Raw genomic sequence first — 14,607 nt, 5'->3', positions numbered from 1 at the left:
CTCCAATAAATCAAGCAAAGGTCCAAGCTTTAAGAATCTTATGCATCCTTTGAGAATTCTAAGGTAATAACTACAATCCTCACCTCTCAAGCTTCAATTCAAGCCCCTATTTGCATGTTTTGGTTGAGTTAGCAAAATATTGGTTTAAGTGGGGTTTAAGAAACATTTGGGTTTAAATCCATTTTAGGAGAGTTGTGGGTTGTAGGATTGTTTTTAACACTTCCCTAAGCTTCAAAATGAGTTAATTACTCATCTTCCTTGTTTTAATTAGTGCAAGAAAATGGTGAGATCTCTAAGACAAGGGACAAGGAGAAACTCACTCTTGGGTAATTCAAAGATGTTTTCAGTCACCTAGCATCAAGGTAACACAATTACATCATGTTCATACCACATGTAGATCATTGTATGCACATATAATGTTTGTTTGTTCATAAAAGCATGCTAGAGTAAATCCATGGAAAATTTGATTTGATGTTTGCATGCATGAAAGTTAGTAACTTTTGACTTCTAAGACACCAAATAAGACTTTAAAAATGTTTGTTAGTCTTAGGGGAGTGAAAGGGTGAGATTTTTGTGTGACTTCGTGCTCAAAATAAAGTACAGATGTCTGTTGGTATAGCTACTAAAAGAACAATACTGATATTTTTCTTCGTGAGAGGAAAAAACAAGGCAATATTTTAGAGTGAGTCAATATCGTTACTGAGGCATTTTTGAAAATATCGATACCCAGGGTAGAGCATCGATACTCATATGGGGAAAGGTATTTTGCAAAACATCGAAGCTAATTTGAGTATCATACTCAAGGGGCCAACATCTATAATGTTGGTACAATTCGATACCTACAGTAATTTTTGGTAAATTTTGGTTCAATTGATTTGGGTGTTCGGGCTTGGGTGTTTTGAGTTCGTTCAAGCTTCAAGTATTCAATATAAGTGAAAACAATCAAGTTAACTTATTTCTCAGCTAGAAATCAAACGGTCAGGACACCTTAGTTGCTCTAGCATTATGATAATCATCATTTATTTGTGAATATTTGGATATTGTCTGTTGGTACGTATTCGATGCACATAAATTTTGGGTCGTATTAGTACGAATTTCGATGCATGTAAATTCTTGAATCGTACCTGATGTTCAACTAAGTTTAGAATGTGAGGTTTCGACGCACGTAAATTCCAGTCCTCATCCCGACCTCTCAAGTATTCGAGATAGACTAAGGCTATAAGTTCCGATGCACGTAAATTCTGGTTCTTACCCCGAAGCTATCAAGCTCTAGATAGGCTAATGTGTTGTCCGAGATGCACGTAAATTCCTCCAACCACTCTAGTTGGCCTATCTCATGTTTGTTATGTACTTTTGCATGCTTATGACTTTTCACACCGACATGTTCATGTAATGGATGCATGTAGCATTGTATAGTTATGTTACAGTTGGAGGAGATGAGCGTGGACGAGAAGAAGGAATTGGGGAAATAATTGGGCAAAGCAGAGGTCAAGGGATAGCGATTGATGCTCGAGATGGAATTGAAAAGGGTGATTTAGGGATTGAAACACGAGAAAGGGGTATGATGTACTTACCCTCTGAATTGGAGTCACTAAATTACTTGGACTATTGTTGAAAACAGTTTTGATATTTCGATATAACAAATTAAGTTAAATGAATTTTAAGATTTCACAAATGATTTTACAAATTCGATTCAATTAACCGAATATCAAATTATTACTCCAAGTTTTTCAAGATCAATTTTAATCCTTACTAAATGTGTAAAATTGTGATTTGTACTTAAACTATTTTTGAAACAATTTTCACAAAGTATTTTGAACCAAAAACAAGCCTTAAATCAATTATTCAAAGGCATGCACCGATGCATCAGTCCATGCATCGATGCATCGATGAATTAATTGAACATCGAATGCATTCCATGCACCGATGCACTCTCCATGCATCGATGCACTCTGAATATTTTTAAAACATCGAATGCATTTGATGCATCGATGCACAAGACATGCATCGATGCATCAGGCTATTTTTCAAACATCGAATGCATTTCATGCATCGATGCACACTTGGTGCACCGATGCATCAAGTGTTCCAACGGTCAAAATATTTGAATTTTACACGAATGCACCGATGCATCCTTGATCATGCATCGATGCATGAGACGCTCCACCTAGAAAAATTAATTGTTTTCACACTTAAACGGCTCTATTATCCCCACTAATTATCACCAATGTTCAGAATTGATTCAAGGGGTATTTAAACAAGTTCTGGAGCCATTGATCAACAACAAGAAACATCAAGCAACTAGAATCAAGAGAGAATCAAAGAGAAAGCATCAAACCTCAAGTTTGAGCATTTCAAGCCTATTTTTCATCCAATATTCATTTGCTTTCAAGAACACTTTTGTACTCAATTGTATTTATCATTGATTGTTCTTTTCTTTGTTCTAGAATTGTGCAAACATCTTACCTTGTGAGGTTTTCTTGTAAGTTTGCAAATTTGTAATCTTCTCTTTGGGAAAAAGAGTGTTCTCAAGAGTTGGGGTATACTCTTGAGGGATTTTGTAAGGTTATCTATTTGGCCTCAAAAGAAAGAACAAATTAGTGAATTTGTTGGAAAATCCTTAGTGTGGATAGCTAAGGTAGTGGACGTAGACTTTGTTTGAGAAAGTCGAACCACTGTAAATCGCTGTGCAATTACTTTCAATTTTCTGCAAAAGCTTCCACGAAATTTTTAATTGCCAATTCACCCCCCTCTTGGCCGATTCCGTAGATCGATTAACTCAACAATTGGTATCAGAGCCTAACTCATTTGAAGGTTTAATCGCCTCTTGAGTCTATTCGGGAAGAGTTATATCGATTATTAAAGTCATCAATGGCCTCCGCTTCAAACTTCGACTCCGGTCTCGATTCAATGCCCGTCAACAAGCCTCCTTTCTTCAATGGAGCTAACTATGCCTATTGGAAGAATAGAATGATGTACTTCATTCAAGAAAGTGACATGGGAGCATGGAATGCTGTAGAAGAAGGATACATCAAACCTCTCACTCTTCCAAGGTTGTGGAGTGAAGGAGAGACAAGAATGTTCCAGCTCAACTCCAAAGCCATCCATATTATTTTTTGTGCTCTTGGACCAGATAAATACGGAAGAGTTTCATCGTGTACAACCGCCAAAGAAATATGGGACAAACTTCAAGTCACACATGAAGGTACAGATGAGGTAAAGAAATCAAAAATTAGTATTCTAACGCATAGCTATGAAAATTTCAGGATGAAACCAAATGAAGACATCAAAGCTATGACGGATAGATTTTCAACGATTGTCAATGGTCTCAAATCATATGGAGAGATCATCTCAAATGAAAAGCTTGTGAGGAAGTTAGTCTACTCCTTCCCAAAATCATGGCAATCAAAGAAGACGGCAATCATCGAGTCTAAGGACCTATCGTCCTTAACTCTTGAAGAACTTATCGGTTTACTCCTCACTCATGAGATGATGCTTGAAGATGAGGTGGACCTTGATAAAGTTGAAGAGACACCAAAGGAAAAGGAGAAGAAGAAAAATATTGGAGTTGCTCTCAAATCCACAAAAGATGAGAGTGATTCTAATAATGATGATGATGACGAGGAAATGGTATTGTTTGCCAAACGGTTCAGAAAAATGATGAGACCTTACCAAGGAAGAAAATTCAAACGAAACGAAGGCCTCAAAAATGAACCAAAAGAGAAGGACCCAATCATTTGCTATGAATGCAAAAAGCCGGGGCATGTCAAATATGATTGCCCACAATTGAAGAAAAAGGGTCAATCAAAGAATAAGCACAAGGCTCATGTGGCTACATGGAGCGATGAATAAAGTTCCGATGAAGAGGAACAAGAAGTAGCAAACTTGTGCTTGATGGCATTCGGGGAAGATTCTAAGGTAACCTCTAACTCATCCGATTTTGATGATTTATCTTATGATGAGTTATTTGAGGAGTACAATGGGTTGGCTTCGGATTATGAGAAATTGTTTTTAAAATATAAAAATGATGTTTCAAAATTGAAAAATGAAAACAAACTCATATCCAAAACTAACAACGATCTTGAAAGTAAAATCAAAGATTTGCAAATCAAACTAGAAGAGTTTGAAAAGAAAAATTTAGATTTGCAAAATTTACTTTCAAAGATCAATGATGATCATCAAAAGAAAATTTATGATCTTAAACTTCTTTTGATAAAGTTAACAAAACATTTCCAACTTTGTTGAAACTACAATCATAGAGGTCCCCAAAGAACCTCTAATGGAAAAATCATTACTACTAAAGATAAAATATCCTACACAAATGGATACCTAAGGGGACTAGGATTTTGGAAACTAATGAATATGGACCCAAAAGAATTTGGGTACCAAAAATAAAAAGTTAATCTATGTTTGTAGGGAAAGGAGCATTGCTACAAGGCACGGGAAACAAATTCAAATTCATGGTACCTTGATAGTGGATGCTCAAGACATATGACCGGAGACAAAAGCCGGTTCATTGAGCTTAACGCCAAAAATGGAGGAGAAGTGACTTTTGGAGACAATTCAAAAGGTCACATTGAAGGTATTGGTACAATAGGTAATACCTCTTCCATACAAATTAAGAATGTTTTATATGTGAATGGATTAAAGCATAATCTATTGAGTATTAGTCAATTATGCGACAAAGGATTCAATGTCTTATTTAAAATTAATGGTTGTAAAGTCATTGACATTGCATCTAATCGGATTATGCTTGTTGGTCATAGAATAGGAAACATTTACATGGTGCATTTAGATTCTATTGATATGACTAATTTATGCCTAGTTGCTAAGGATGAGCATGATAGTTGGTTATGGCATAGGAGACTAGGTCATGCTAGTATGAGTGTTTTGCAACGGTTAATTCAAGGAGACTTAGTAAGAGGGTTGCCTAAGCTTAAATTTGATAATGATAAAATCTGTGATGCTTGTGCTAAAGGAAAACAAAAACGAGTTTCTTTTAAATCTATTAATGATGTATCAACTAGTAGAGTATTACAATTGATCTATTTAGATCTTTTTGGGCCAACTAGAACTACTAGCTTGGGAGGAAAACAATATGCATTTGTCTTGGTAGATGACTATTCTAGATACACTTGGGTTCTATTCTTAAGTACTAAAGATGAAGCATTAGAAAATTTCATCACATTTTCAAAATAATCCAAAATGAAAAAGGTTACTCTATCACTAGTGTTAGAAGTGATCATGGAACTGAATTTGAAAATCTTGGATTTATTGAGTTTTGTAATTTTAATGGTATTAGCCATAATTTTTCAGCACCTAGAACCCCTCAACAAAATGGAGTTGTTGAGAGGAAAAATCGAACTTTAGAAGAAATGGCTAGAACCATGCTTTGTGAAAATAATTTGCCAAAATATTTTTGGGCGGAAGCCACAAATACCGCTTGTTATGTTGTAAATCGAGTAATGATTAGGCCAATTTTAAAGAAAACTCCATATGAAATTCTCAAAAATAAAAAGCCTAACATTAGCTATTTTCATCCTTTTGGATGTAAATGTTTTGTTTTAAACAACGGTAAAGAAAATCTTGGCAAATTTGATGCTAAAAGTGATGAAGGAATTTTTCTGGGTTATTCCTTAAATTCTAAAGCTTATCGTGCATTTAATAAAAGAACTTTAGTTGTAGAAGAGTCTATACATGTTGTTTTCGATGATAATCCCCTTCCAAGGAAGGATTCTTCTGTTAATGATGATGTAGGTATTGTACAAGCAAATGACGTTAGACATGACGTTGGAGAATCATCATCAAAGGAAGAAACAAAAGATGAGGAAACTCATGATCCCCTCGAGAATCCAACCATTGAAGAAAGAGAAGTATCTTTTCCAAGAGAGTACAACTATGTCAAGGATGGTGAAATTATAGGTGATCCATCAAAAGGGGTAACTACTCGATCTTTTCTTAGAAATATCTGTAATTATGTTGCATTTATTTCATGCATAGAGCCTAAGAACATCAAAGAAGCATTAAAAAATGAACATTGGATTATGGCTATGCAAGAAGAATTAAATCAATTTGAGAGAAGTAAAGTATGGACATTAGTTGAAAGGCCTAGTAATAAATCTACTGTAGGTACTAGATGGGTTTTTAGAAATAAACTTGATGAAAGTGGTAATATAGTGAGGAACAAGGCTAGACTTGTTGCTCAAGGCTATACTCAAGAAGAAGGCATAGACTATGATGAAACATACGCTCCCGTAGCTAGGATGGAAGCAATTAGAATGTTATTAGCATTTGCATGTTTTCATGAATTTAAATTATATCAAATGGATGTTAAAAGTGCATTTTTAAATGGTTTTATAAAAGAAGAAGTGTATGTGGAACAACCTCCAGGTTTTGAAGATTCAAAATTTCCAGATCACGTTCTTAAATTGACAAAAGCTCTTTATGGTTTAAAACAAGCTCCTAGAGCTTGGTATGAAAGATTGTCAAATTTTTTAATTGAAAAAGGTTTTTCAAAGGAAAGGTTGACACTACATTGTTTTTAAAGCATAAAGGTAAAGATTCATTAGTAGTTCAAATTTATGTTGATGATATAATATTTGGCTCTACTAATGATGTTCTTTGCCAAGAATTTTCTAAGCTAATGCAGAGTGAGTTTGAGATGAGCATGATGGGGGAGCTCTCATTTTTCTTGGGACTCCAAATCAAGCAAAGAAAAGATGGCATCTTCATTAATCAAGCTAAGTACGTCAAAGATATGCTCAAGAAGTTTGGACTGGAAAATGGGAAACCTCATAACACTCCAATGAGCTCTTCAACAAAGCTTGACTTAGATAAAGGAGGTAAATGTGTAGATGTTAAATTATATAGGTCAATGATTGGCTCTTTGCTTTATCTAACTGTAAGTAGGTCGGACATTATGTTTAGTGTTTGCTTATGTGCTAGATTTCAATCATGTCCTAAGGAATCACATTTACTAGCTGTTAAGAGAATCTTTAGATACCTTAAGGACACTCCTAGTTTAGGACTTTGGTATCCTAGAGACTCTAGCTTTAGCTTGCATGCCTTTTCTGATGCGGATTATGGAGGATGCAAATTAGATAGGAAAAGCACCTCCGGTACTTATCAATTCCTTGGAAATATGCTGATTTCTTGGTTTTCAAAGAAGCAAAATTGTGTTGCATTATCTACCACTGAAGCGGAATACATTTCAGCCGGTAGTTGTTGTGCACAAGTTTTATGGATGAAACAACAACTTTTTGATTATGGAATTGAAGTAGGTACCATTCCTATCAAGTGTGACAATACTAGTGCTATTTGTCTCACTAAAAATCCCATCCAACACTCTAGAACTAAGCACATTGAAATAAGACATCATTTCATTAGAGACCATGTCACTAAGGAAGATGTAGTTCTAGAATATGTTGATACTTTGCATCAATTAGCAGATATCTTTACAAAACCCTTAGACAAGGAAAGATTTTGGACACTTAGGAGAGAATTAGGTTTAACTGACCTATCTTCACTTAGTGTTTAAAATAATTTTAGCACTTTTAAGAATAAATGAAAAATGCTTATAAATAATAATTTTTGATTGCATTCTTGTTATTAGTTAGGGGGAGTTTATGATTCTTAATAAAAATTAATTTTATGTTCAAATAAAGTTTGAAGATTAATTTGATTGATTGAACATAATTAATTTTTGATATATGAGTTGCCATTACCATTAGAGCCAAATTATTTAGCATTTTAAGTGTTTAAAACAGATTTTTGACATTTTTGTGCTTCATGCACCGATGCATTTAACAATGCATCGATGCATCCTTGAATATGCATCGATGCATAAGACCATGCACTGATGCATCCGTCGGGTTTTAGGTTAAAATGCTTCATCTTCTTCATTTTTCTAAAAACCCCAAAACTCTCTAAAACCGACCGTTCATCCCCTTCTCACCCTAAATCTCCATTTTGCTCAAAACCTTCAGGAAATCATCAGATTCTTCAAGATTTTTATCCTACAAACCTGCTACAATCATTAAATCGCTCAAAACATCTCTACATTCCCCTCAATCCAAAATTTTCAAGGTAATTTTTCAAAAAGTCTATTTTATTAATTTTTGAACTTAGGACTCGTTTAGATTAGTTCTAGTTTGAAATAATTATCGGGCATTGGTTATATGATGATTCTAAACTAGTTTCTATAATGAATTTCATCAAAAACGCATAATTTTTCAAGATTGTTTTTGAAATTTCGAATTAAAAAAAATCGAAAATTACTGATAGTTTTGATTTAATTGTGTTGTTTTCATGAAAACTATACATATTATGATATTATTTTAAAATAATTTTCAAAACTTTGCCCATTAAGATTATGTTAGAGAACCTTGAACTATTGAGGACTCATTTGAGTTTTGGGATTGAATTTTGTGCATACATGTGTTTTTAAATTGCAGGTGATATTTCTTTTCCGATTTCCCTAACCATGTCTAATCCCAAACGCCCTAGGTCATCCTCGAGTCGGTCTCACCAAAACCGTCCTCCCGCTACTAGACCTCAAAATCCATCCAATATTCCTTCATCCCTCATTAGTACTTGTTTTAACATGCCTGAAAACCGTAGGGATGAATTGTACTCTAGGTACATGAACTCCTTCCAATCCTATCGTATTAGGGAAGAGCGTATTCCTTCTCTACAAGCTATGATAAAACTTGAATTTGAATACCTCTCAATTCTTCGCCGATGGAAGTTTGATAAACTCTTTTCTCTTCAACCCATCGTCTTTCACCAACTTGTCCGCATCTTTTATTCCAATGCGGTTTGTATTCAGAACACAACTCAGTACGGTACTATAGCGATTAGATCCTATCTTTTAGGACAATATATCACTATTACTTCTGAATCCATCGTATCTCATTTTGGTTTAGATGACGAGGGTTTATTTAATGAGAAGGAAGATGTGGAATATCCATATCTCCCTAATGCTAGTGTCAGTACCTTTAGGTCTCACCACGATCGATTTCTTCACTTAATGATCTCTTGGTGGTTTAGACCATCCGCAGGTCGGTACTCCACACTACGTACTATAGACTTATGGTGGATGCACTGTATAAAGAACAAAAATAAAATCAATTTTCCACATATTATCTTTAGCGCGCTTGTCGATATCATAAACATCATTCCCTCAAAGCATGTAGAAACCCTACCTTATGGTTGTCTACTAAGCAATTTGTTTATCAAACTTGGCCTAGATGTCTCCCTTGACAATCCTATTCCGCTCCAAAACCCAATCAATATCACATCCTTAAAGAAATCGGATTGGAAATTGGATGAGAACACCGGACTATGGTCTTTTCGACCCGGTAAGCAAACCCCGGGAGCTAGTTCTTCACGAGCTGCTCCTAGTTCTTCTCGTGCTCCTCCTCCTCCTCCAGCTCCTGACGCTGATAATGATCCAGAGCTTCAAAGGCTTATGAGAGATATTGACGAGGAAGTACCAGCTCGGCAAGATGATCAAACGCCACCTTATTTCCGATCTTTTCTAGAGTCGTTTGATCTGCGTTTTGCTTCCATGGAGTCTACGATTACTGAGTTTCAGAGGGAGATGCGTGATCGTATGGATGCTCTAACTCTTGAAGTTCGAGCTCATTATCCTCCTCCTCATGATCCTCCGACGGAGTAGACTTGCTTGTCATGCTTTCTTGTTTTTAAAACACGGATTGTTAAACTTTTTGATTTGGATGTTTATGTTTGTTTGGATGTTTATGATATTTGGATGCTTGACTATTTGAACTTAAATATATATATATATTTGGTTTGATATTATATATTTTTGCATCATTAGAAATTTATGACCAATTATGCCATTTCATATTTTATTATGAATATTGTTTATGAAAACTAATGGCTAATCTCTCTTTTGATTGTGATCTTAGCAGCTTATTATTAATAAATCAATTGGCTAATGTTTTTCAAAATTCTTGTTTAAAACGTTTTTATAGAGTCTTTTTGATTTAACAAAAAGGGGGAGAAAATTTAAGATGTGATATAGTAAGGGGGAGTAAGTTTTTCAAAATCGATTTCAAAAATAATTTCTTAAACAAATCTTAAAATTATTCAAATGTTTTGTTATATCAAAAAGGGGGGAGATTGTTGAAAACATTTTTGATATTTCGATATAACAAATTAAGTTAAATGAATTTTAAGATTTCACAAATGATTTTACAAATTCGATTCAATTAACCGAATATCAAATTATTATTCCAAGTTTTTCAAGATCAATTTTAATCCTTACTAAATGTGTAAAATTGTGATTTGTACTTAAACTATTTTTGAAACAATTTTCACAAAGTATTTTGAACCAAAAACAAGCCTTAAATCAATTATTCAAAGGCATGCACCGATGCATCATGTCGATGCATCGATGAATTAATTGAACATCGAATGCATTCCATGCACCGATGCACTCTCCATGCATCGATGCACTATGAATATTTTCAAAACATCGAATGCATTTGATGCATCGATGCACAAGACATGCATCGATGCATCAGGCTATTTTTCAAACATCGAATGCATTTCATGCATCGATGCACACTTGGTGCACCGATGCATCAAGTGTTCCAACGGTCAAAATATTTGAATTTTACACGAATGCACCGATGCATCCTTGATCATGCATCGATGCATGAGACGCTCCACCTAGAAAAATTAATTGTTTTCACACTTAAACGGCTCTATTATCCCCACTAATTATCACCAACGTTCAGAATTGATTCAAGGGGTATTTAAACAAGTTCTGAAGGCATTGATCAACAACAAGAAACATCAAGCAACTAGAATCAAGAGAGAATCAAAGAGAAAGCATAAAACCTCAAGTTTGAGCATTTCAAGCCTATTTTTCATCCAATATTCATTTGCTTTCAAGAACACTTTTGTACTCAATTGTATTTATCCTTGAGTGTTCTTTTCTTTGTTCTAGAATTGTGCAAACATCTTACCTTGTGAGGTTTTCTTGTAAGTTTTCAAATTTGTAATCTTCTCTTTGGGAAAAAGAGTGTTCTCAAGAGTTGGGGTATACTCTTGAGGGATTTTGTAAGGTTATCTCTTTGGCCTCAAAAGAAAGAACAAATTAGTGAATTTGTTGGAAAATCCTTAGTGTGGATAGCTAAGGTAGTGGACGTAGACTTTGTTTGAGAAAGTCGAACCACTGTAAATCGCTGTGCAATTACTTTCAATTTTCTGCATAAGCTTCCACGAAATTTTTAATTGCCAATTCACCCCCCTCTTGGCCGATTCCGTAGATCGATTAACTCAACAACTATGCAGAGTCGGATCGCCTAAGTCTCCAGCCCGAGATGAGTTGAAGCAGCCCAGGTCATGTAGCCCAATAACCTGCAAGGAGAAAGAAGATAAAAATTAGTCTGTTATAAGTTGTTATAAGGACAGACAACTAGCATATTTTCAATTTAAGTTTTTATCCCTATAACTAAATAATACTTCTGTAGAGACATTTGATTTCTCAAGTTATGAATGAAGGAATAGAGCCTAGAAATATCTATGAATGATATTACTCTATGTATTGGTCATAATACATTGAGGATTCAAGGAAAAATTCAGGGGAGGCCATTAAATATATTGATTGACAGTGGGAGTACCCACAGTTTTTTAACACCTCAGTGGGCTGATGCTGGTATACAGGTAAACATTCCTAATCTTTGGCTATTATAGTAGCTAATGGACAACAACTATACAGTTCAACAAGGTGTAATGAAAGGAATGGAAGATGCAAGGGCACTCTTTTACACATGATTTTAGACTACTTCAGTTGGGGGAAGTGATATGGTGTTAGGGGTGGATTGGATGAAACTGTTTAGTCCAATCTTGATGGACTTCAACAACATGACACTGAGTTTTGTGTATAAGGGGGAGCAAATTATTATACAAGGTCAACAACAATCAAATTTTTTGCAGCAGGTCTCAGGAGCTACACTATTGAAGATGACAGCTTCTGATTCACCTATTTTGGGACATGTAGTATTATTCACTATGTTTGACGGTTCTAAGACTATTCCTACAGCTATCCAGCCTCTTTTAGAATAATATCACTATGTTTTTGTTGATCCTACAGGTTTGCCACCTACAAGGAACCATGACCATGCTATTCCTCTTAAACCTGAAGCTACCCTTATCAATTTAAGACCCTACAGATTTCCCTATAATCAGAAAGCTGAGGTAGAAAAGCATATTGTTAATATGATCTCCTAATATGTTATTCAAGCAAGCAAAAGTCCTTTTGCTTCTCCATGTCTTTTAATATAAAAAAAGGATGATACTTGGTTGTTTTGTGTAGATTACAGGAAGCTAAACAGCATGACAATGAAGGATAATTCCCTATTCCTGTTGTGGAGGATCTACTGGATGAATTACATAGAGCAATCTATTTTTATAAAATTTACTTAAGGTCTGGTTATTGGCAAATCAGAATTAAGCCTGAGGATATCTACAAGACAGTATTCAGAACTCATCAGGGCCTTTATGAGTTCAAGGTAATGCCCTTTGGGCTTACTAATGCCCCTGCTACATTTCAAGCTTTAATGAATGAATTGTTTAGTTCTTTTCTAAGAAAATTTGTCTTGGTATTCTTTGATGATATCCTAGTCTATAGTACCTCTATGGATGATCATATCATTCATTTACAATTAGTTTTGGAAGTCTTGAAAACTAATCAATTATTTTTCAAGATGTCCAAATGCTTCTTTGGACAGACTCAAGTAGAGTACTTGGGCCATATTATTTCAGCTTCTGGGGTATCTACTGATCCTACTAAAGTGGAATCTATGAAGAATTGACTTGTGCCAAAATCTTTAAGAGGATTTTTGGGATTGACATGTTATTACAGACGGTTTATAAAGAATTATGGTACCATCAGCAAACCTTTGACTCATATGCTTAAAAAAGATAGTTTTAAGTGGACTAATGAGGCTTTAACTATTTTTGAAAATCTGAAGCATGCTATGTGTATTGCCCCTGTGCTAGCATTACCATATTTTGGTAAAAGTTTTTACTTGGAAACAGATGCCAGTTCAGGAGGAATTAGGGCTATATTATCTCAGGATATAGACCTATTGCCTACCTTAGTAAGACTCTTAGTCCTAGACATGCTGCCCTATCTATATATGAGAGATAATACCTTGTTATTCTCTTAGCAGTCTCCAAATGAAGGCATTATTTAGAAAGCAACCCTTTTATCATCAAAACTGACCATTAACCTCTCAAATACTTATTGGAGCAGAAATTAACTACTTTCATTCAAAAGAAATGTCTGACTAAATTATTGGGGTTGAACTATACTATTCAATACAGGAAGGGTAAGTCCAATGTGGTTGTTGATGCCCTCTCTAGACAGTGGAAAGATCAAGGTCAGTATATGGCTATGGGTACTACCTTAATCATTCTTAGTTGGGTGCGGGAAGTGGAAGACATGTATAAAAAGGATAAAAGGTCAATTAATTGAATATATATATTAACAGTCAATCCTACTACTGATCCTAGGTGGAAATATTCTAAGGGAATCCTTAGATTTTTGGATAGGGTTTATATTAGGTCTACTGGAGCTCTAAGACTACAAATTCTTCAAACCCTACATGATTCACCTCATGGAGGACATTCTGGAACACATGCTACTTATCAAAGGATTAAGGCTTATTTTTATTGGCCTAAGTTGAAGGCTATTGTGACAACCTATATCAGAAGTTATACAGTCTGTCAACAGACTAAAGTGGAATGTTGCCAAACCAGGACTCCTACAATCACTGCCTATTCCTCAATAGGCTTAGGAGATAATTACTATGCACTTTATAGAGGGTTTACCTACATCTCTGAAGAAAAATGGCATTTTGGTGATAGTTGATAAATTTACTAAGTACAACCACTTTCTAGCCTTATCACATCCTTATTCTGCTGCTGATGTAACCAAATTATATTTGGATATTGTCTATAAACTTCATGGCTAGCCTAAAATGGCCATTTCTTATAGAGACAAGACATTCATCAGTCTCTTCTAGAGAGAACTAATGAAGCAACTAGGCACTAAAACCCTATTTAGTACTGCTTACCATCTAGAGACTGATGGTCAGACAAAAAGAGTGAATCAGTGCCTGGAACAGTATTTAAGGGACTTATGTTTTTTTCAACCAAAGCAGAGGGCTAAGTGGTTGCCACATGCAGAGTGGTGGTAAAACACTACTTATCATACTGCCCTAAAGCTTACATCATTGGAGGCATTGTATGGCTACAAACCTCCTACTATGGTTTGGCAAGCAAAAACTAATGTTCAGTCTACTAGTGAATTAATGCGTAGCAGAGAGGATATTAGACAGTTAGTGAAGCTATAGCTAGAGCCTGCAAGCAATAGAATGAAACAACAAACAGACAAAAAATGAAAAAAAATGACAAAAAAAGTATTTATAGTTGGAGATAATGTTTACCTGAAATTGCAACCCTGTCGTCAAACTTCACTGGCCCTGCGCAAGAATTTAAAGTTAACAGTGAAATACTATGGACCTTACAAAATTATTGAGAAAATTGGTGAGGTCACGTATCGATTGG

The sequence above is a fragment of the Hibiscus syriacus genome, unplaced genomic scaffold (assembly GCF_006381635.1).
Source record: "Hibiscus syriacus cultivar Baekdansim isolate YM2019G1 unplaced genomic scaffold, ASM638163v2 tig00110384_pilon, whole genome shotgun sequence".
Lineage (NCBI taxonomy): Eukaryota > Viridiplantae > Streptophyta > Magnoliopsida > Malvales > Malvaceae > Hibiscus > Hibiscus syriacus.
This window is presented reverse-complemented; position numbering follows the sequence as displayed.